The sequence below is a fragment of the Sus scrofa genome, chromosome 14 (assembly GCF_054392235.1).
Source record: "Sus scrofa isolate SSC_HxYL_T2T_F1_AM1 chromosome 14, Sscrofa_HxYL_maternal_Yorkshire_Landrace_v2.0, whole genome shotgun sequence".
In the NCBI taxonomy this organism is placed as follows: Eukaryota; Metazoa; Chordata; class Mammalia; order Artiodactyla; family Suidae; genus Sus; species Sus scrofa.
This window is the reverse complement of record NC_139396.1, coordinates 140,773,132-140,798,224: the sequence shown is the minus strand read 5'-3', so window position 1 is coordinate 140,798,224 and position 25,093 is coordinate 140,773,132. Positions and strand designations below refer to the sequence as shown.

Genomic DNA, 25,093 nt, shown 5'->3' with positions numbered 1-25,093 from the left:
TTTGGTTTTTTTGTTTGTTTGTTTTTTGGCCACCCCATGGCACATGAAGTACCTGGGCCAGATATCAGATACAAGCAACAGTTGCAACCTATGCTGCAGCAGCGACAATGCCAGATCCTTAACCCAATGAGTCAGGCCAGGGATGGAACCTGTTTCCTGGTGCTCCAGAGACATGACCTATCCCAAGTGCCATGGCAGGAACTCCATCCTTTGTCTTCTTTTATGTTATGCATCCTAGTGGGTGAGATGTGGTATCTCATTGTGGCTAATGACATTGAGCATCCTTTCATTTGCTTATTGTATAATTGTGTAACTTATTTGTAGTCATACATATTCATATAGTTGTTTAGAATGTTCAGTGGATGTCTGTTAGTACTTGCTGGATTATAGTGTTGTTCTAGGCATCTATTTCTTATTGATCTTCTGATTAATTTTTCTACCAAATTTTGAAAGGAAGTAATGAAGTCTCCAACTCTTATTGCTGGATTTTCTGTTTCCCCTTTCTATTTTTGTCACTTTTTACACTCCTCTAATTTTAGGGTTCCGTGGTTAGGTACATTTAGTAGCAATTATTATGACTTCCCAGTGGATTGACCTTGATGTTTTAAGTTGCGGTGATAACACTTATGAGATTTACATTCTTAAAAATTTTAAGGGTAGGGTATCATTCTTGTACAGCAGGTCACTAGAACCAATTCATCTTTCATAAAGAAAACTTTTCCCCTTGATTAATAGCTCCTATTATTCCCATCAACCCAGTTCCTGGCAACTACCATTGTATTATTTGCTTTTAGAACTTTGATTATTTTAGATACCTCATATAGCTGGAATCATGCAGTATTTGTCCTTCTATGACTTGATTATTATATTTTTCATAATGTCATCAAGGTTCACCAAAGTTGTCATATATTGTTTAGGATTTTTTTTCATTTTTAAAACTGAATAATATGCATTGGATGTATACCTCCTTTTTAAAAATTCATTCATCTATTCGCAAACATTTAGGTTGTCTCCACATTTGTTTATTGTGAACAGAGCTGAGTAAACATGAGAATGTAGATATCTCTTTAAGATGCTGATTTCAACTCTTTTGGATCATATGATAGTTCTCTTTTTAATTTTATGAGGAGACTCCACACTGTTTTTCTTAGTGGCTCCACCATTTTTCATTCCCACCAGCAATATACAAGAGTTCCAGTTTCTCCACATCATTATCAATACTTGGTATCTTTTGTTTTGGTGATAATAGCTATCTAAACATGTATGAGGGGCTATCTCATTGTAGCTTTGATTTGTACTTACTATTACCTTGATGTAGAGTGACATTGAACATCTTTTCATGTGCTTTGGACATTAATATCTCTTTTTAGAGAAATGTCTAATGCTTTTAGTCCATTTATAATCATGTTATTAGTTTTTTGTTTCGTTTTGTTGTTTGTTATTGAATTTGTAGAAATTACTTTTATATTTTGGAGATTAAGCCCTTATCAAATACATGGTTTGCAGATATCATTGTCCATTCCATATATTGTCTTTCCACTTTATTGAATATTTATTTTCCTGAATAGAAGCTTTTCAGTTTGATACAATTCCACTTGTCTATTTTTGCTTTTGTTTTCTGTGACTTTGGTGAAATAATGAAAGATACGTGAAATAGTTGGCAAGGCCAACGTCATGAAGATTTTCCCTTATATTTTCTTCTAGGAGTTTTATAATTTCAAGTTTTATGTTTGAGTCTTTAAATTTTAAGTTGATTTTTGTTTATGGTTTAAGATAATAGTCTAGTTTCATTTTTTGCATGTGGATATCCATTTTTCCCAGCACCATTTGTTGAAGACACTATCCTATCCTTATTATGTATTCTTCACATTCTTCTGAAATATCAGGTGACTACACATGCATGGGGTTATTTCTGGCCTCCCCATTTTGGTCCATTAATCTATATTGTCCTTCTTTTTGCTAATCCATACTGTTTTAGTAACTAAAGCTCTGTAATATATTTTGAAATCAGGCTGCATAATACCTTCAGAATTGTTTTTCTTTTTCAAGATTTCTTTTTTTACTTTTAGGGGTAGTTTGTGGTTAAATATAAACTTTAAAGTCATTTTTTTCTACTTCTGTTAAAATGTCTTTGGGATTTTGATAATGATTACATTGAATTTATAAATCACTTGGGGCAGAAAGGATATGTTAACATTATAAAGTCATCCAACAGAGGGACATGGATTACTTTCTACTTGTTTGTGTGTAATTTAATTTCTTTCATCAACGTTTGTAGCTCTCAGTGTACAAGTGTTTCACTTCCTTCGTTATGTTTATTCTTTTTTTAATTTTTTTTATTACTCAAATGAATTTATCACATCTGTAGTTGTATAATGATCATAACAATCTGATTTCACAGGATTTCCGTTATGTTTATTCTTAACTATTTTATTTTTCTTGATGGTATTATAAATCAGATTTTTTCCTAATTCCCTTTTCAGATATTTCATTATTTGTGTATACAAACATTATTTGTGTCCTGCAACTTTACTATATCCATCTATTAGTTCTAACAACATTTTGGTGCAATCTATAGGGTTTTCTATATGTGAGATCAAGATCATGTGCAAATAGAAGCAATTTTACTTTTTCTATTCAGATTTTGATACCTCTTATTTCTTTTTCTTACCTAATTGCTCAGTTTAGGACTTATCTATCTTTAAATAACTGGTGAGAATGGGCATCCTTGTCTTCTTTCTGATCTTAGTGAAAAAAAAACTTTAAGTTTTTCATTGTGAGAATAATGTTTACTGTGGGCTTTTCATATATGGTCTTAATTATGTTTATGTAATTTCCTGCTATTCCTAGTTTGTTAAGTTTTCATAACTAAAGGGTGTTGGATTTGTGCCAAACCCTTTTTTCTGCATTTATTGAGATGATCGTGTAATTTTTATTCTTATTCTTTTAATGAATTTATCACATTAATTGAAGTTTTGTTTGTTGTTCCTTCCTTGCATCCCAGGGATAAAACCCAATTGGTTATGATGTAGGATCCTTTTAATGTGCTGTTGAGCTGTTTGCTAGTATTTTACTGAGGATTTTTGCATCTATATTCATACAGAATATTGGCTTGGAATTCCTCTTCTTGTAGTGTTTTTTCATGGCTTTGGTCAGGGTAATACTAGCCTCATAAAGTGAGTTTTGAAGGGTCCTCTTCTCTTCACTTTTGTGAAAGAGTTTCAGAAGGATTGCCTTTAATTCTTTAAATGCTAAGTAGAATTTGCCAGTGAAGCCATCTGGCCCTAAATTTTTCTTAATTTGGAGGTTTCTGATTATTGATTCAATCTCCTTACCAATTATGCATCTGTATACTTCTAGTAATGTAGCCAATTCTTCTAGTTATTCAGTTCTTTGGTGTATAATCATTCATAACAATTTCTTATAATACATTTTTATTTCTGTGGCATCAGTTGTAATATCTCAACCTATAATTTTTTATTTTTGGGGGGTTCCTTCACTTTTTCCTTTATTATTCCAAATAAAATTTAGTTGATTTTATTTATTTAAAAAAAACTCAGTTGTTTTGAGTTTTTTCCCTATTGTTTTCCATTCTCTATTTCATTTATCTCTGATATAATCCTTGTTATTACTTTTTATCTACTAATTTCAGTCTGAGTTTGCTCTTTTCTTGTTCTTTAAGGTATAAAACTATGTTGTTATTTGAGGTCTTCCTTCTTTTTTTAATGTGTTTATCATTATGAACTCTTAGTACTGCTTTTTTTTTAAATGTATTCTTTTTATTGCAAACAAACATCTAAATTAATTTCTCCACCCACTTTCTTTAGAAAGAAAAAGAAATCAGCAGACCAAGGAGATACCCATTCAAGAACTGACATGATTAAAAATTAAGATATAAATGGGTGACTCACAATTTCATTAGCTTACAAAGAAGGTGGAGTTAACTACTACAAGCACACTGGTTATACAGCCTTAGTACTGCTTTTGCCTCATAACTTTTAGTGTGTGTTTTCATTTTCATTTTTTAAGATATTTTCTAATTCCCTTTTGATTTCTCCTTTGACCCATTGACTTATTCAAAAGTGTGTTATTTAATTTCCACATACTTGTGAATTTTTCAACTTTCCTTTCGCTGTTGACTTCTAGATTTATTCTACTGTGGTTAGAAAAAATACTTAGTATGATTCTAGGCTTCTAAAATTTGTTAGTGCTTGTGACCTAGTTTGATTCTTTGTGGAGAATGTTTCATATGTACTTGAAAAGTAGGGCTTGTTCTTTTGCTCTTGGGTTGGGTATTGTGTATATGTCTGTACATTCTATTTGTTGTATAGTATGTTTCAAATCTTCTGTGTCTTTATTGATTTTTCTACCTGGTTATTCTTTTTGTTACTGAAAGTGAGGAATCGAAATCTCCCACTATTATTATATTGCTGTTTATTTCTTCCTTCAGTTCTGTCAATGTTTGTTTTATATATTTAGGTGCTTTGATATTGTATACATATACATATACTTGTTATATTTTATATTTCATTATATTTTATACATATAATTGTTAGGTTATTTTTTATCTATACATATACATACATATAATTGTTGTATTTTTCTGGTAGATTACCTCATTATCACTATACAATGTCCTTCTTTGACTACTGTAACAATATTTCATTTAATGTCTATTTTGTCTGATATAAATATAGCCGTCCTGATCTCTTTGGCTCAATACTCTCCTGAAAGATCTTTTTCCATCCTTTTACTTTTAGCACATATGAGTGCTTAAGCCTAAAGTGGGTAATTCTTGAGCATCTCTTGGCCACTCTTTCTAGGAATTTAGTTTCTGCAACTTGCAGCTGAGGACAGTGTGAAATGCTAGAGACCTGTCAACATTGAGATACCCTATCCTTTGACTGACGACTGAGCTGAGAGGGACTCCAGTCTTCTTGGCCATACATCTTCTCGAGTGTTTCTTCATGCTAAACTGAGAGATGGGAAGGGAAGGAGAGGCTCATGGATCAAATGCCACAAAACCACTGTTCTTACTAAGATTCAATAGATTTTATTGGATAAATGTTTTGCCACTTTTTGTATACATTCTGTAGAATTTAAACTGTCATGCTGTTTTTTTAAATAGTACAAGTTATGGCTGTTTCACTAGGGAGTGGGTCTGCAGATCTCACACAGCCATTCATTCTAGGAGTAGAATTCCACTTGTCCTGTAAATGACTCTAGGGTCTGTAGTAGAATCCCACTTTTTATTCTGATATTGGTAATGGGTGTGTTATTTTTTTCCCTCATTAATCTACTTACAGGATTATTATTATTATTATTTTCAAAAATCCAGATACTGATTTTATTGAATTTTCCCTATTTCTTAAATTGTTTCTAGGTCATTGATTCCTACACTTCTATTATTTCCTTCCTACTGCTTGTTATGGGTTTAGTTTGTTCCCTTTCCATCATCACAAGTGAAAAATCTCAGTGATATATCTTTAGATGTTTTTCATTTTCTAAGATAAGCATTTAAAACTAAGCAGTTTTCCATAAGCAGTGGGGACAAAGCAGGATCAGAAGGTAAAATAGAAAAGTAGTTACATATACATTTTTGTCACTCTCTTGGCCTGCGAGCAAGCAAAAGGAAATGATCTGGTACCCTCAACCCGCCATGAGGAGAATGTGAATATGTCTAATTCCTTGGTGACAACAATTTATCAATGAGCTGTCAGATCTGAGTATAAGTCATGAAAGTAGATACTGAAACATCCTTCTACAACCCAAAATTATCCTCACCATCCACCTGCCTATCTCTTTTATTGAACCATTCTTTAATGAGCACCTAGTCCATGCCAAGTACTAGAGTAGGTATAGGTCACTACACACTGAACAGGGCACTGCTATCAAAGTGTTTAAAACCTCAGACACTGACTATCCTTATGCAAACTAAATTGGATTTATGAATAGGCAAACACTTAGACTTGGTAGAATAAAACATCTTAATTTCCAAACCTAACTTTTCAAAATTGACACCAAACACTTACCTTCTCTGTGTCTCTGGTTCTTCTTTTCCTTTGAAAACAGATTAGAATACTACATACCTCATATGGTTGTAGTGAAATCACTAACTATAAAGCCCTGGTGCAGTGCCTGCCAGAATTAGGCATTCACCTATGAGCTCCTTCTATCATCAATTGTTACATCCCTGAAGATCTTGGCAGAGGGCCTGGTGAAGAGGATGAACCGCCGTTCAGGGATTGTTAGAGAAGCTAGAGGTGGAAATGCCTAAGCCAGACCCAGGTGGAGTTTCAGGTACAAAACACTGAGCTTTTCAGGTCATGAAAGGATTTATTTTGCATATGAGAAATCTGTCCCATCACTGAAAGAATGACAAATAGTTCTTTAGAATTGGGGGCGTTTTAGAATTTCTAAGGACCTTAAGCATGGGTATTCAGGGTTCCTGTTTTCTAAAAGTAGCATTCATGTGTCTGGGTGTTATTTCAAGGCTCATATTGTTTTTTTCTATTAATTTTATATGGCTCTGACATGCTTCATTGCCTGAGAATATGTCCAGCCTGTGAAGCTGAGAATTAAATTCCTAATTTACATTTTCATGAAGTCAGGGATGCTTTTTTCTTCAGGAGCACATGTCAGCTACTTAGAGGAAGAAGTCAATCTCAAGAGAACATGGGAATGATGTGTGAGTACTATGGGTAGAAATCATAGACATATGCATTTGTAGGAGAGGGCATTGTTTTGAAAAGCCCTCTTGTAATCACTGTTGGCCAGTATGGATACTATAATTTCTCGAAAGAGACACATGACTATCCATATGTTCTCAGATTTAACCTCCCAACCTTCAGGTCATTTAATGTCCCAAACCATATGGCTCTGAGAGCCCATGGGAAGTAATCTCTTACTTCGTACCCACATAGAAAAGAAAAAGAAGGTATAGGGGAGCAAAATTTGTGGCCCCAAGGTGTGTCTCTTTGGTATGAAGATTAATTTAGGATGATTATTTTCAAGAAACAGAAGATTCAGCATGTTTCATTCCACCTCCTCCTTAAGCGCCTCAAGGAATTTAGATAAAGGACCTGTTCTTGGAATAAAGCTAACACTTGATATATTTGCAAAGAATATGGCCTACGAATAGTGGGGGAAACCCAATAAGACCTAGAAATCAGAGAATACTATGTGTCTCATCGTCTCTGAATGACTCAGCAGTCATTTGTTTACCAAGCATTTGCTTTGTCATCTCATTGTACATTGCCTTTCTCCCCTTTGAAGTCCCAAACCAATATCCCCAACATCCTCTTTTGTCTTTAGCTGAAGATGGTATTTAAGGTGGAGGTTTCAGTCATTTGGGGAGTTGCTCAGTTTTCCTGGACCTCTCCTATGTATATATGTCATTAAACTTTTGTTTGACTTTCTCCTATTAATCTGACTCACATCAATTTATTTCTTAAACCAACCAGAAGAACTTAAAAGTATAGAAAAAATTCCCTTCCTCCCTGACAATATATTTAAGTATGTATATATACATACATTTACATATTTTATATGTGTATATGTATGTATATATGTATAGCCATAGTTATTTTTAATATGATACCAGCTGTAATTGGAAGTAAATAACTCCTACTTTGAAGATAATCTTCTCATCTTTATCATAAAATAATTAATTTCTGACTCAAATTCACAAATGAAATTTAAACTTTTAGTTTTATTTTATTTATTTATTTATTTATTTTTTGGTCTTTTTGCTATTTCTTGGGCCGCTCCCACAGCATATGGAGATTCTCAGGCTAGGGGTTGAATCGGAGCTGTAGCCACCGGCCTACGCCAGAGCCACAGCAACGTGGGATCCGAGCCACGTCTGCAACCTACACCACAGCTCATAGCAACGCCGGATCATTAACCCACTGAGCAAGGGCAGGGACCGAACCTGCAACCTCATGGTTCCTAGTCGGATTTGTTAACCACTGCGCCACGACAGGAACTCCTAAACTTTTAGTTTTAAATATAACCAAGAAGTTATCATCACCCTCCCTCAGTTCAGTTTTAGACATAGTTTTCAGATTTATAGAAGTCTAGGAATAATTGATGCCCATCTCATAATTACTTTCAGTCAGCTCAAGCAAAAAAATATGTAATGTTGATTCTAAGAAGTCATTCCACTCAGCAAAGGAGATTCTCTCTGTAGACTTAAAAAAAAAAAGTGCACAACTTAGAAGTTGAGAGTTAAGTTTTATTTGGGGCAAAATGAGGACTTAAGCTCAGGAGGCACCATCTCAAGTAACCCTCAGAAAACTGCTCAGAGGAGGCAGTGGGGGGAGATGTACAGGAGTTCTGAATCAAAGAGCAGGAAGTTGAATCAAAAGATTACTGTTATTAAAAGAAAACCAGGTATCTCAAGTTAAAGAATTTAGTGCTTTTCTTTGTACAGGAAGAGGCAAAGGTCTAGACTCACTGAAATCATTCCTTTGATATGCACCTCAGCTATCTGGGGCCAGTATCCTGTGTTTTCAGATCCTGAGTTTCCTCCTGGCTCACCCTTGGGAGTGACTGCCGTCTGATGTCTGACGGCTGCTAGATGGTGGGTATTTTTTGTTTCCTTCCTGAGTTCCCTCAGGGCTCACCAGCCCACTTTGGAGGTGGCTGCAGTCACTGATGACTGTGGCATTCTTTCTTCACTGGATATGGCAGGCATTATTTTATTTCTCATGTCCATGTACTAGGAAAGACCGAGTCAGCAATGATCCATAAATATGGAGTACTGTATGCTATAGACTGAATGTGTCCCTCCCAAAATTGGTATGTTGAAAAGTAACCCTCAGCATGATGGTATTTGGAGATGGGGCCTTTGGGAGCTGATTTTGTCATTAGGATGGTAACCTCCTGAGTGGAAGCGCTCTTCAAAAAGAGATCACAAAAAACTCTTACCCCTCCTGCCATGTGAGGACACAGCACAAAGACAGCCGTCCGTGAACCAAGAAACAAGTCCTCACTGTTGTGGGCTATGCATATGATGTTAAAAGAATTTCCAGACTCATAGGGGGTGAAAAGGAAGACAAGTTTATTGAAGCAAAAGACACTGCTAGGGCAGCAGGATGACTTTCTGATGATCAGGGAGAGCCAACCCCAAGCACGTTGTCATGTCTGTTTTTATAGCCCAGAGAGAGAGGAGGGGTCTTAGGATACACCTGCTGACCTACTGATTGGTTGGGGAAAGAGATGTCTTACGATATACTTGCTGGTTGGTTGGGAGCATAAAAGCCCCCTTAGAGGGGCAGGGTGAGGAGTAGGCCACATACCTTTCCTAGCAGAAGGTAGAGAGGAGTAGGCCAGGTTGCTCAAGGAGAGGAGAGGGCGTTACACTGTGGCAATAAGGGTCTGGTAATTCTTATCTCAGCCAGGGGCTTTTTGAGTTTTATCTCCTTGGAGAGGCCTTGAAGTCCCATGCTCACCAGACACCATATCTGCCAGCACCTTGCCCTTGAATTTCCTCACCTCTAGAACTATGACAGATAAATTTCTGTTGTTTATAAGCCACCCAATCTATCATATTTTTGTCATAGCAGCTGTTGTTACAGCAGAAAGACACTATTACACAAGAAATAAGTTGACTTTGGGGAATTGTTTCAATGTGGGCAATTATGGCTTGTAAATATAAATGCAGAGGATAACAATACATTTTCCTATGAGATTAATTCCCATTTCTAGGAGTTCCCATTGTGGCTCAGCAGTATCGAACACGACTAGTATCTGTGAGGGTGTGAGTTTGATCCCTGGCTCTGCTCAGTGTGTTAAGGATCTGGCATTGCCATGAGCTGTGGCATAGGTCGCAGATTCGGCTTCGATATGGCCTTGCTGTGGCCATGATGTAGGCTGGAAGCTGCAGCTCCGATTCAACCCCTAGCTTGGGAACTTCCATATGCCGCAGGTATATGGAAAAAAAAATTCCTATTTCTCATGTTTGGAAATGTTTCTCTCAACAGACAATATATTGATTATTTGGTTTTCTGGAGCCGAAAAGTTATTTTCCATTGCACATAGTTGTCACCTGCGATAACTAAGAAATGTGTCCTTGAGATGGTCCTTTGCACTGAGACTTGTGTTCTCACTTTTAATAGTCTTTAAGCAAATTCATGCATGTACCTGGGAATGGGGCTCCTGCCTTCTTGTCCCAAGTGGTAGATATACTTTTCTGATTTAAGACAGTGTTTAAGGCAGCATTTTGATTTAAGTCCTCTGTGATATCTTTGCTCTCCTTTTGGAAGGGTTCTTCCAAGAAGAGTAACCTATGAGGAATTTCTTTTTGGTCCATAGTAGTTTTTGGCTGTGTGTGAGAAGACAGAAGGGGAAGGAAGGTGGCAAGGCAATCCCAGCACCTTGAAAAGTAAAATGACTATTTTGCTGCACAATTCTGGCACTCGTTATCATTTATTAATCCTCAGAATCTCAGACATTCTTTCTAAATGGAAAGCACAGTTGTTTACCAGTGTCAGAGCAAGTCTTGCAATTATGAATCTAATTACTAAGAGAAAAAAACATGAATAATTAATAAAAATTATAAATGAGATTTTTAAAAGCTCATTGTCAGCAAGCAAGTGGCCTAAACTGTCAAAAAACACAAAGGAATGATCATAACATCATTTTTTCAAACTGGAAAAACTTTTTCCTCAAGGATGCCTACCTAATTTAATCACAGATTGTGAGATGCAGAATGACCAGAAAGGCGTGGTTTCATCAAGCAGTAAAGAATCTTACTAAATGCAAAGCTGGTTTGGAGAAACCTATGTAAGTTTGCTGGTCCATAAGTTAGTAATCAAAGAACAATTTTTAGGCTAAAATATCATGGGAAAGAAGAGAACTAATTGCTGGTCTTTCTGGGGGGGGAAGGGGAAGGAAGGAGTGATGGAAAGAGTTGTTCACTCCAGCTTGAGTCCCTGGAGATTGTTGGGCTCTGACCTCACCAACATTCAGGTTATGTGATGGCAATACAGGAGACATGACAAAGGTAAATGTAACTCAGCTTCCAGGGTGATTTTTATGCCCTTAGAAGCCTTTGTAAATAAATATTATTTTATATTAAACATAAAAATGTGCTATAAATTCAGATGATCAATTTGCATGAATTTGAAAAATATCTCATTATCACAAGAAATGTTACAGATTGCTGTAAGTTACTTGGGTTGTGCCCTATACTTCCCTTCCATCAGGAAATATCAGAAAAGCAGAGTTAAGCTGCCTTTGTACCAATTTTGAGATGGGAAAAAGGGGACTCAGAAAACTAAAGGGAGTTATCCAGACCACACAGCATCTATGATCAGAGCTGGAGTGAGATTCCCTCTTTCTCATCCTCCAGGACCCTTCCCCTGACTCACCCAGAAACAGAGAGGCAGCACCAATGGTTGCTGTGGAGATCCAGGTTGGCTGACACCGCTTGATCCTATTTGTTCCAGCCTGGATCTCTGAATAAAGAGAGATTCACTGGATGTTCTTTCAGGGGAGAAATCGGTCTCTGGGCTACTGATGTCCTCTCCTCTGTAGGAGTGGTGTCTGATTCCCCCCATACACCTTCCCTTTCCTGCAACACTTTCCTCCTAGAACAGAGCCAAGTTCCCTCCTCTCTGCCTGAATTGTCTGAAGATAATCTATCCATTTACTTCCTCATTTCTTCATTTTTATATAGCAACTATTATGTGTCACATGCCACTCCACTGCTAAAGACATACCCAAGAAATGTTGGTACATATGATACATGTAAAAGATATGCAACTGATGTTTATAGCAGCTCTATTCAAAGATTACAAATTGAAAATAGCCAAAACGTTTACTACAAAAGAACATGCATGTTTACGGTGACTCAGAGCTAAGTAAGCCAGCCATCATCTCTTCCCTCCATAGGCATTCAGTCTAACAAAGAGGGAAAGCAGGGTGAATCTGTCTACTTCACACAGACATCATTCGTGAACCCCATCCCAAAAAGGTGTTTTACTTTCTTTGGTTTTGTTACAGTTTTTATTGAGGATGTACATGCATGGAGGCAGATGCCCAGATCCTAAATGGGCAGCTCGGTAGTTTCTCATATCTGTATAAACCATTTCCAGTACCTGTAAGGCTTTCTTATGCCCTTTTCCAAAGCAAACACACCAAAATTAACTACTGTTTTGACTTCCAACACCAGGTATTACTTTTGACTATTCTTTAAATTCATTTATACGGAATGATACAGTGTGTCTTCTTTTAAGGCACTGGCTGCTTTGCTTAGTAGTACATCTGTGGGAGTCACTCAAGTTAAAGTGTTAGTAATAGTTTATTTTACTGTGTAACATGTCACTGCATCTATATATCATAATTTACTTTTTCATTCATCAGGGGTGGACATTTAGGCTGATGCACGTTTTCAGAATCAAGGTGAAGGAGCAAGTCCGTGTAATCACTCTCTCTTCCAATGAGTCCTTCAGAGAGGGGTGGGGGGAAGACCCCATCTTTCAGAGACAAACCTATTCAGCAAATGTTAGTTGCAGAAAAACATATGTAAATAAATATGTAATGAAAATTTTTATTCAAAATATCTCATCATCTTGCTACATCCTATGTCTCTACACACTGAGCATCTTCATCATGCAAACCACATATGGGCACATTTTCTCCTTTGTAACACAGGATACATTTGATTTCTAAATTCTTATTGAGCAGCTTAAGTGATGAGCATGGGTTCTCCCCATACCTAGATCCCAGTTGTATTAATAAGCATCTTTTCAATTTCTCATTCAGATTATATTTGCCTCGTTGGGAGTTCATGATAGCTTCTCATATATAGAGAGTACATTTTAGTTGACACAAAATTTTTATGCAGATCATTTCATTTGATTCTTGCAACAATTCCATAGGATGGAAAACACAGATAACATTATCCTCATTTTACAGAGGTAGAAAATTTTCTGTTAATATTTATTGAATGTCTCTATGTCATTACTGTTCTGAATGCTGCAAATATAAAGTTGAGCAAAGCACATTTCCTCCCTTAAGGAATTAATAGTCTTTTATATATCTACAAATACACAAATTTATATATTTATAAATATATAATTCATAGTCAAAATGGCCATAGGAACCGTAAAGCACCATATCATTTTTTAAAAAGTTTTGTGGCTGCACTGTGGCATATGACTCCCCAGGCCAGGAGTCAAATCCAAACTTCAACTGGAGCGTACATCACAGTTATGGCAACACTGGATCCTTAATCCACTGTGCTGGGCAGGAATCGGACTTGCACTGCCACAGAGACCACACCAGATCCTTAAATCTCTGTCCCACACCAGGAACCATACCATTTTACATGCATGAAAATAATAATTGTTATGTTATTATTATCATTATCAAGAATTTTTGATAATCAAAATGCAAATATTTAAAGACAAAGCTTAGATTCAAATTCAGTGCTCTTTCTATAGGGTCTTTTCCCCCATAATTAATGTTCAAACTCTGACCAACACACTGCCTTGAGCTTAATGAATGAAATACTGTCTAATCGATGGCCTCTAAAATGGGTGCATAGGGCAAATAGTTAGCATTCTTTATTTCAAGTCATATTTGGGAAGAAATTGCTCTATACTAACAAATTGCAGTAGTTATGAACATAGTAATAACACGAATAATCAAATGCAATTGAAATGAAAAATACATCTATTCAAGCTGAGTTTCAGCTCTTGTAATGTGCATTCAAATTTAATGTTATGATTTTCTGGAAGCTATGATAGACTGATTCTGCACTGGGGTTTTGTTTGACAGTTTGTGTTTCCAACCACATCCTCAAATTTTTAAGAGGAAAACTAACTTACATTCCATCATCTGGTCATAGGAATAAACAAACTAAGCTAGGTCTAGGGTAATAAAGGTTGGGTAATTTATACTCATGCTCAATATATTATCATCATCAAGCTCAAATTGAACTAATGTAAGAGGATTTATAAATAACCTTTGAGAAGAAATTTGTTCAAAATGTGGTGCTTTTATGACTTTTTTATTACATCTCTGAGACTGATCAGAGATGATGGAATCTTGTCCAGTGATCCCGTTCTGGCTGCTCTGGCCATTATCCTTGGTTGGTGACAGTTTTTGTCATTGATTTTCTACTTTTTAAAAAGTTGGGTAGAATCTTCTAGAATATCAGTAGAGGCTACTAGACTAGTTTAGAAGCTGCATTTTTTTTTTTTTTTAAGCAGAGATTAAAAGTATGGAGGAAAAGGTGAGGGAGTTTGGTGGCATATCTAGAGATCTCCCTTGTCACTCCTCAGTGCCATGAATATTGGAATTCAGGTTTCCCTCTTTCCATTGTAAATGGGCTGAACCTTTCCCAGTAGCTGATTTTATGTTGTAGTTAAGTCTGCTGTGGATACTTTCTGTAAAAAACAATGAAAGAAGGTATTTTGGCCATGCGAAAACTCACACCAGTGGACTTCAACATTTTCATTCCTGGCTTCATTATTTTTCTGTGTAGAGAGAACAGCAAAAGCTTTCTATTCTTTCTTTTCCATGTAAAGTCCATGTAAGCCCACTCCTAACCATTTTCTCAACAAAGAAACACAACTTGAAAACACTAGGTCGATAAGCTGCTAAAAATTCATTCCCAAATCCATATACTTTGACTATATGTCCTAGCAATGTACTTTTCCTTAGACTCTGCGAAGCATATAGTCCCAGATATAACTAGGTGACTTCTGTGAGGGAATAGGATGGCCTCTAGAGCTCCCCCTGTGGGTTCTTGGTGGAAATAATAGTTAATCCACTATTTCACCCATTCTAGTGCAACCTCAAGTACTCTTCACAAATTATAGCCTGGGGACCAAATCCAGCCAAGTGCCTCCTCTTCTGGGTGTGTGTGTGTGTGTATGTGTTTTCTGTTTATTTTTCTTTTCTTTTCTTTGTCTTTTTGCCTTTTCTAGAGCCGCTCCTGCGGCATATGGAGGTTCCCAGGCTAGGGGTCGAATCGGAGCTGTAGCTGCCGGCCTACACCACAGCCACAGCAACTCGGGATCCGAGCCGCGTCTGCAACCTACACCACAGCTCAGGGCAATGCCAGATCCTTAACCCACTGAGCAAGGCCAGGGATCGAACCTGCAACCTCATGGTTCCTAGTTGGATCCATTAAGCACTGAGCCAGGACGGGAACTCCTGTTTATTTTTCTTTAAATGCACATGTACAGATTAATTACAAGGATATGTTGGTGTTTCAGGGATCCTGGATAGAAAACAAGCCTTACAAGGCATTCAGGAGTTCCCATCATGGTTCACTCCAAATCTGACTGGTATCCATGAGGACACAGGTTTGATCCCTGGCCTCGCTCAGTGGGTTAAGGATCCAGTGTTGCCATGAGCTGCAGTATATGTTGCTCACAGCCACACCAGATCTAAGCTGGAACTGGCGTGGCTGTGGCTATGGTGTAGGACAGCCACTGTAGCTCCAATTCATCCCCTAGCCTGGGAATCTCCACATGCCATGGGTACGGCCCTAAAAAGACACACGAAAAAAACAAAAAGCCAAAGGCATTCACATCAGACATCGCTCAATGGTAAACTTCACTAATTCAGTATCTTCCTCTGTTTTGCCTCCTTAGGTCACTGTCTGTTTTTGGAAATAAAGTCTTACTGGAACACAGTCACACCCATTCCTTTATGGCTTTGTGACAAAGTTAAACCAGTGGTTATGACAGAGGCGTAGTTTGCCTGCAAAGCCTAAAATATTTACTATTAGCCCTTTACAGGAAACATTTGCAAACTCCTCTATTCTAAGGAGCTTCAGGCACAATGATCTTACTTCTTTATGTTCTTTACAGAAATATAATAATGGGAGTTTAAATGTTACAATTTTTTCCTTGCAATTCGAATGAAGCAATGAAATGGGTGATGGAGTTCCCATTGTGACTAAGCGGGTTAAGAACCTGACTAGTATCCATGAGGATGTGGGTTGAATCCCTAGCCTTGCTCAGTGGGTTAAAGAATCTGGCATTGCTTCAAACTGTGGTGTAGGTCACAGACACACAGACGCAGGGTGGATCTGGCCTTGCTGTGGCATAGGCTGGCAGCTGCAGCTCAGATTCAAGCCCAGGAACTTCCATATACCACAGGTATGGCCCTAAAAAGAAAAAAAAAAAAATGTGTGAGAGCCCACTAAATTAAGCATTAGTCCACAGTCATGGGAAATAGAAACTATTTGTTTTATTATTACTATTATTATTATTAAAATGCATTACCTATGTGAATGTCATTATACAGAGAACCTTAAGAATATCTCCTGTAGGGAGTTCCCATCGTGGCTCAGTGGTTAACCCATCCAACTAACATCCACCAGGATACAAGTTTGATCCCTGAACTTTCTCAGTGGGTTGGGGATCTGGCATTGCCATGAGCTGTGGTGTAGGTCACAGATTCAGCTCAGATCCTGTGTTGCTGTGGTGTAGGCCAGCGGCTACAGCTCTAATTTGACCCCTAGCCTGAGAACCTGTTTTTGCCTCAGTTGTGGCACTAAAAAAAGAAAAAAAGGCAAAAAAAAAAAATCTCCTGTAATCTCCACATGGACCTCATGAGACACAGGCAGTATTATCAAGCCCATTTTATAGATAAGGAAATTGAAACTCAGCAATGTTACATAAATTGCCTATAAAACCCACTTCCCCAAGTATATGATAACCAAAAACCAGAGTCTAAGCCTTTCTGACTCCACAGTTTATGGTTTTAACTACAAAGCAAGCAGCTAAATGAAGTGTGTTCCATAGAGTTTTATTCAGTAACATTAAATTCATTTGATTATGGTGAATCCAACATTTATTTGAATTCCCTGCTGCTCAAGGCACTATGGTAAAAACTAAAGGATACAGAACCATGAATATGACACATAGGTTTTTAGGGAGCTCAGTTTTGGCTAGCATGTGTTCCCCTTTAAAAAGTAAATAATCCATGGATAATAAAACCTGATTCTTATCTCCAGCTGAATCTCTTTTATTACTTTGCTTTCTCTAACCTTCAGGCAAATAAACTGATCTCAGTGGAATTGTCAGTGATATATAGCTGTAGCACTTTTTGACCATCCTCAGGTAGTGCAAATTTGGCTATTAAGAGGGCACAGGATATAGTTTTGAATTACAGAACATTGCAATATCAGAGTGTTGGAGAGAAAGAAAATTTTCCCCATCCTTCTAAGTTCTTCTGGCTGGTCTGCAAATTAAATTAGCATGAGACATATATCTGGAAAAAACAATCATTTGAAAAGATTCATGCACCTCTATGTTCATAGCAGCACTACTTATAATAGCAAAGACATGGAAACAACCTAAATGTCCATTGACAGGTAAATGGATAAAGATGTGGTGTATATATATATTATATGGTGTGTGTGTGTTTGTATATATTTTTTATGTGGCATATATATATATGTAATGTGGTATCTAAGTGGTATATAATGGAATATGGAATACTACTCAGCCATAAAAAAGAATGAAATAAAGCCATTTATAGCAACATTGATGGATCTAGAGATTATTATACTAAGTGAACTGTCAGAAGGATAAAGATAAATATGATATGATATCACTTATATGTGAAATCTAAAATATGACACAAATGAACATATCTACCAAACAGAAACAGACTCAAAGACATAGACAACAGACTTGTGATTGCAGAGTGTGTAGGAGGGGAGGAATGGACTGAAAGTTTGGGATTAGCTGATGCAAACTACTATACATAGAACAGCTAAACAACAAGGTCCTACTGTATAGCATAGGGAACTATATTCAATATCCTCTGATAAATTTTAATGGAGAAGAATATGAAAAAGAATGTATATATCCATATGTATATAAAACTGAATCACTGCTGTACGGCAGATATTAATACAACATTGTAAATTAACTATACTTCAATAAAATGAATTTTAAAAAGTTAACTGGCACCTAAATCAACTATACCCCAATAAAATTAAAATAAATAAGCAAAATTTAAAATATTCATTAGCATGAAACAGATCCATTATGATCTTTAGAAAAACCAAAAATTTAGTAATGTATATATGGGAGAAACTCAGGAAAACTACATAACTCATCAAAATGACCTAAACCCTCACCTTAATTACCATCTTCGGTTTGAGATTTCCAAGGGGAAGAAGGCAATTCCCATGAAGATGGAATAGCAAATATTTGGTAAGGGAATGTCTGCAGAGACAATGGAATAGGAGTTCGGTTCTGATCCTAGGTCCTGCTGAGTTTCCCACACCTAGCCCATATTCTGTGCAAATATCTCTTGTGATAAGCTCTACTCCAGGAATAGGCCATTTATCTAAAGTCTTTTAGGCAGTTAAGGGGCAGGTAACAAGAAACACCTCCTGAATCTTTTGTTTCTTAAAAATAATTAGCCTAAATTCATCCTCCTGTCAAAATGGCCTAGCGAATTTTGCTCTCTGACAAGAAGGAAAACTGAATTGGGTCAGGGGTGGGCATATGGAAGGTGACATGAGTACCCTGAGTGGGTCAACAAAAAGATGAGAGATAAGAGAAAACCAAGAAATTGGATCAGGAGGCCTTCAATAGCAAGCCTGCTTGTTGAGCGATTTAATCCAAATCAAGCTAGAGGGGAGATTTGGTGAGAAAGAGAGTGGAGTGGAGCTTTCAAGTATGTCTAGTCTGCGTTGCTATTTGTGGAAGGCCCAGTTGATTTAAAGGCTCTGTCAGGTCCAGAATTAATGAAGCACACTCAGAGATGTGACTCAAGCAGCGGAAACAGGAGAGGTGACAGTACCACCTCCAGCATTGATTGCCCAGCACTGGTGCACCAGTTTGGGAGGTGACCACCTGGGTGACTGAGCTTCTTTTGCTGGCCCCTCTGCCTCTCTGGTGTGTAGATGCCTCCTCATCGCTAGTCTATTTGACACTATTTTGGGGCACAGTCACAGGCTTATCCACACCCCCTCTCAGCAACAATGAGGCCATTTCTGGGCCTAGACTCTCTCAAGCTTCCTAATGAGAGAACATCAAGTCAGTAAAGGAGAAAATGCTTTCTTCTGCTCTTATGCCGCCAATCTTCATTTGCCCTGATATCTTTGTCTCTAGCATTCTGCATCTCATCTGAAGATGCCAAACTGAAAATAAGGGTTTTGAATCCACCAACACTCCCTTTAAAATTAATGTTTTTTTTTTTTTAAAGCCTCTTAGAAATGGGTACAGTGCTGAAGCCATCAGGAAAAATGAAGACTGACAGTTTAATTTCACTAAATACTGTAAGAGAAAGGGTTCCAGCCACAATGACTGGTGGGCCTGCCCTGGATGATGGACTGTGCTGGAGAAAATTAATAGTTTTTTTTTTTTTTTTTAACCATTTCAAGATTTTACATTGAAAAACCCAGAGTGACTCCTCTGGGTGAGGGCTTCAGGCTATATTTTGCCTCTTTCTCCCTGATTTCATTTTACCACAAAGGCTAAATTGGACTTATTTATTTACGAGTACACAAAACAAAATTCCAAAATGCCTCTTCGTGTTCATCTTGCTTCGACAGCGTGCCCTCTGTGCATGCTCAGCTCACATAGTCTTTGAAGCTGATGCCTTGGCAGTGACAAGTACATTTACAAGACTCAGGTCTTCTCCATTCAGATGCCTCTCAATTTAGTATCCATCAAACACATCAGGTGCAAGAGGTTTGACATTATTGAAATAGGCACATAACACATAGCATGTTCTTACTTTTGCTTGGAGACAGGGACTGCAACCTTGGAATTAATTGCGGAGGGCAAGTTGACTCAACTGAAAAAGCATAACCAGTACTTCATATGGAAAACAAGACTCCACACAGTGGGGAGGCCATCATAAAAATAGGCATTTCAGACAATTTAACCTGCATGTAAGTAAGTTAGAGCAGAGTTAAAAGAGCGAGTTTTAAGGCAGTGATGGGTGTGTGGAGAGAATCTGTCAAGGACAGGGCACCCAGGAAGCTGACTCTACAGGAAATATTTGAAGGGATACTATTAAGTCCACATCTACAGAAGAAGTGAAGAAAGCAGAATTCTCAAGGGAAAAATTGGGCCATGATGCAGTCATAATAAAGGACTCATCTGATCTTATGGGGAACCCTGGACTAGGATGACCCTGCAGAATTTTTCCAATGTGAGATAAGGAAGTGTTGGGTTTTCACAACCCCAGGGAAAAGAAGGTCGTATGGGAAAAGTATTTCTTTTCAGCCTACAGTGTAATTTTGTGCATACTCAGCTACAAAACCTTGGTTTCCAAAACCATAGGCAGGTGGTGAAATGAGAACCTCAGTTCTGAAGTAGGGGGACTGAAAGGTATAGTACAGCATCTCTGGCAGTTTTCCCCATCAGTCACCCAGGTTCACTTTCTTCATTAAGTTCTGGAAGCCACTTCTTCAGGATTCTGGTGGCTGCTTTCCCTAAAGTAAGCTCACCAGGGGAAGGACGGTAGGACCAATGACCCCTTCCACAAATATACCCTTCTCCTCCCTTTTCTATTATACATTCTAGATTCCCCTTTGCTTGTCCACTGACTTACCTAGTAGGGTTACTCAGATTCTTATTCCTTAGAGCTTGAGACACATCTCAGGCTCTGACTATGGTGCTTGTCTGTTAATAAACAACAATGTTATCAGGAGACAACTAAATGGAGCAGTAGGGTACAAAATCATATTTCTCTCTCCTTCGAGGTAGAAAACAGTCTTTACTTCCTGCCATAAACAGGGTCATGACCACTGCCATCATGGTGAGTCCTTTGCTTGCTCATCACTTCAGGAGCCCAAAGTGACTAGGTATCACCCAAGGGCTAGTTTTTAAAAAGATTAATACATTGCTGCAAATTATATAGTCTCACTCCAGAACCCTGGGGTGATACATTGTGAATCTTCTATTTATGCTCACCAGAATATCCTGGGCAACTTTTTCTACCACAATCCCTTCTAATACACAGGATCTAGCATCCTGCTTGCACCAAAGCTTAGTCCTGCTTCAGGGCCCTTTCCCAGTGCCTTTGATGTGATCTGATATGTGGGTCAGAGCAGTATTCTCAGGGGTAGAAGATGCTGCCTCCAAAAACCAAAGACGTCTACCAGGCATTGTGCTTCCTTCTTCATGATAAGCATTGTGAGAGGCAATAGTCTGTCCTTTACTTCGGAGGTGATGTCCTGGCATGCCTCATTGGATCCCTAAATAATTCACTGATGTAGCAAGTTCCTGAATATTCATGCATTTTATCTCTTGCTCTTTGAAGTGTATGTCTTTTACTAAGTCCTCCAGTGAACTTGTCACTTCTTTCTTATCTGGTCTTATTAGCCTGATGTCATGAATAAGTTCATCCCTGTGATGCCCTGCGGGGTGTCCAGATGGCCTGGGTCTCCTCAGACTATGTAATGACCTTTGAGCTTCTCAGTGAGGCTAATTCCCAGCTCATCAGCACATTCCTTGTTGCTTTGGTAAGTGGATTGTCTTTCAAGTCTTTCCAAGGAATAACATTCATCTAGTGGATTTTCAAAATGTATATGGCATATAACGCTAACAAATCTACTTCCCTGAGTCTTGAGTCCTTCATCTCCTTCTTTCAAAAAAAGTTCTGGCATTTCTTTTACATACAGGCAGGGGTCATTGCTATTCCCAACTCCTCAGAGAGTACTCTCATATCAATAAACTCTCCAAAATCCAACTCTCTTTCCTGACACTCATGATCCAGCACCTCAGAATTTTGTTCCATATTTGCTGTCCCAGTTTTTGCTTGTATATGTTTAGTAAATCTTGCAGCTCTTTTAAAATTCAGTTTCTTACCTCCCTTAGTAATGCCAACATTCCCTGGCTATTTTATGTCATGTATTAACCCTAGCTATTGATCTAGTTAGCCAAGTATGGAAGTTCTGTTTAGCAAGGCAAAGTCTTTTACATAATCTTCAAGTAAAGGTGGAGTTGGGGATAACAGGAAAAAGACATACCCTTCTGTAGGCACAGATAATTTGAGTAAATCTAAGGAACCAACTTTTTTTTTAGTTCATCAACCCAATCCTATTTCTCAGGATCCCATTCCTTCCCAAATAGGATCCTGACCTTGGCTGAGGCAACCTATTGGCTGAGACCCCAGCCTTCTATGAAGCTCTGTTGGTGTCATGAGTAAGTCCTGGGAATTGTCCTCATTTTTTTCAGCCCTTCAGCAGCAAGAGATAGGAATCTCTTTAAATGCTATCAAGAAGTTTCTCTGGCTTTCACTCTTAGCTTTTAATTGCTTGTCAGTTGGCCCTTTCATTATCTTTCTCCAAATTATCAATTGAATTGAGAAATAGTGTCATTCTAGCTTCTATTTCCTAGTATTTCTTAAATGATTTATATATTCTACCTGCTAGCGCATCTTAGTCCATCACTAGTAAAGTTTTAAAGCTGTGCTGCTGTATTATTCTAGGGCCTGTGCATGCTCCACATCACACCAAGGGTGGGGTTCTCATTGTTGCCGTGCCAACACATGCTTCAGCTCTGAAAAATCTCATTGGAAGACCTATTCTCTCAGCCACTCCTGGACACAACTGTCACAGGGTTTGTTCTTGGGGGTCAGATTCTGAGATGGAGATTGGGATATAAGAAATGTTTAGGAGTTCCCGTCATGGCACAGTGGTTAACGAATCCGACTAGGAACCATGAGGTTGCGGGTTCGGTCCCTGCCCTTGCTCAGTGGGTTAAGGATCCAGCGTTGCCATGAGCTGTGGTGTAGGTTGCAGATGCGGCTCGGATCTGGCATTGCTGTGGCTCTGGCGTAGGCCAGCGGCTACAGCTCCAATTCGACCCCTAGCCTGGGAACCTCCATATGCTGTGGGAAGCGGCCCTTGAAAAGGCAAAAGGACAAAAAAGAAAGAAAGAAAGAAAGAAAGAAAGAAAGAAAGAAAGAAAGAAAGAAAGAAATGCTTAGAGGAATACTTTTTTTTTTTTTTGTCTTTTTACCTTTTCAGGGGTCACTCCCATGGCATATGGAGGTTCCCAGGCTAGGGGTCCAGTCAGAGCTATGGCTGCCAGCCTACGCCACAGCCACAGCCACGTGGGATCCGAGCCGCATCTGAGGCCCTCACCACAGCTCACGGCAACGCCAGATCCTTAACCCATTGAGCAAGGCCAGGGATCAAACCCGCAACCTCATGGTTCCTAGTCGGATTCATTAACCACTGAGCCACAATGGGAACTCCTAGAGGAATACTCTTGAAACTAATTCTGGTGGGGACATGAAGGAAATCAGACAGGACTGAGGGAGATGTTGGGCTCTGAGGCAGTCACAAAAAAAGGCCTGAGACTATCTTCTAGGAAACTCTGAGGGTCATTTAGAGTTTTCCCAAATTGGGGGAAGGGGCCTGGACTTTTATGTCGTCTACTGGTCATTGTATGTGGATGCTCCTGGTAAGAGCAATGTGATCTAGATGAGACAGCTGCCACTTTTAGTGAAGGGTAGTCTCTGGAGGAGCCTCAGTGATGAGCTGCCAGTAGCTTTGAGCCTCTGAAGGGACGGTTGCTCCAATCTTAAACCAGAGGAATATAGACACAGCACAATATCCAACATCAGAAAAGAAAGAACAATAAGACAATGAGATTGTGCTCAGCACTGGAACTAGGGTAAGGCCAGGGAAGCCTCACAAAAAAATTTAAGAGGGCACCAAAAATTCAAAAATCAAAATAAATGACTTTCTAATCCAATGTTTTTTAAGCAAAATTAACACAAAAACATTGATGAACAAGATACCAAATTTTATATAAAGACAGGACAGGTACTAGTGGTTTGTCTTTTGCCTCGGGCTCTAATATATCTTGGCACCTCACTGAGGTAGATGATTGGTTTTGTTTTATTTGTGGATAATAATTCCTTAAAGTATAACTCACTGTTCATGATCCCCAGGCATGACGCACATAATAGAAACTGTAGGCAAAAATTTGCTGAGGATCTTTTATACAAGGGATTGAGCTAGAGACTTCAGTAAAGCACAGACTCCAATATTTGCAAGACAGATCTTTTATTCCCTGTTTTACAGAGGGGGAGGTTAGGACTCTAAAGACTAGCAATTTTTATACTTCGGAAATATACATTTTTACACAAATCATGGTCTGTGTTTTCAAATAAATCAATGTCATTATTTTACAGTCACGCTGAAAATAGGAAATGATTCAGAAACCTTGCTAAAACTTCACACCAGCTACTACAGACTATCAGATTAAATAAGAATTTAAATGTATGTTTTTACTAGACATGCAGTATATGTACAACCACATCTCTCAAGGCCCTTACTAGCCCTGCTCTTGGGGAAAAAAAAAAATGCTTTGGAATCCTTGCTCCATACTAAATTCCATGATACCAAGAATCCCCCAGGCAGCCCACATGGACTGTCATTTCTCCATCAATCCAGTCGCCATGAAACTTCCCACATTTATCTGAGCACTTTTCACAGAGTGCTGGAGGTTAGAATTACTTACATCTTTTCTCCTCTAGATCATGTGCTCTCAGCAGAGTGATTGATTTATCTTTGTTTTGCATACAAGGTAAAAGGCAGTGAATATATGTTGAAAATTATTGAAATAATAGATATGTATGCCCCCCTCTGATGGCTCAATGTCCTTCTCCTCTCTTCCTCTCCTTTGATGTCTCTATCTCTGTGTTTGTAGACACACCTACAGACACACTTTTTGGCCTGTGATCTCTTCAGAGAAAAATTAATTAATTCTGACCTTTATAAACTAGCTTCCTAATTGTGATCTATTCAAAAGGAAGACTAGAGAGTTCCCATTGTGGTTCCCCAGAAATGAATCTGACTAGTATCCATGAGGATGCAGGGTCAGTCCCTGGCTTTGCTCAGTGGGTTAAGGATCCAGCATGAGCTGTGGTGTAGATCACAGACACGGCTCGGATCTGGCATTGCTGTGGCTGTGGTGTAGGCCAGCGGCTACAGCTCCGATTTGACCCCTAGCCTGGGGAAAAATCGAAGCTGTAGCCAATATGCTATGGGAGCGGCCCTAAAAAAAGACAAGAAAAAAAAAGGAAGACTAGAACGAGATAGAAAAAGAGGAACTGCCTTTAAGTTTTGTTTAACTAA

General features: G+C 38.3%; 1 long non-coding RNA gene across 1 annotated transcript; it reads left to right on the top strand.

Annotated features, from left to right (window-relative positions):
• The first annotated feature begins 18,518 nt into the window (after nucleotides 1-18,518).
• LOC146397044 (uncharacterized) lies at nucleotides 18,519-23,689 on the top strand. Its single transcript, XR_014827776.1, has 2 exons — nucleotides 18,519-22,384; nucleotides 23,167-23,689. It is a non-coding gene; the product is annotated as an uncharacterized LOC146397044 (long non-coding RNA).
• The last annotated feature ends 1,404 nt before the right edge of the window (nucleotides 23,690-25,093 follow it).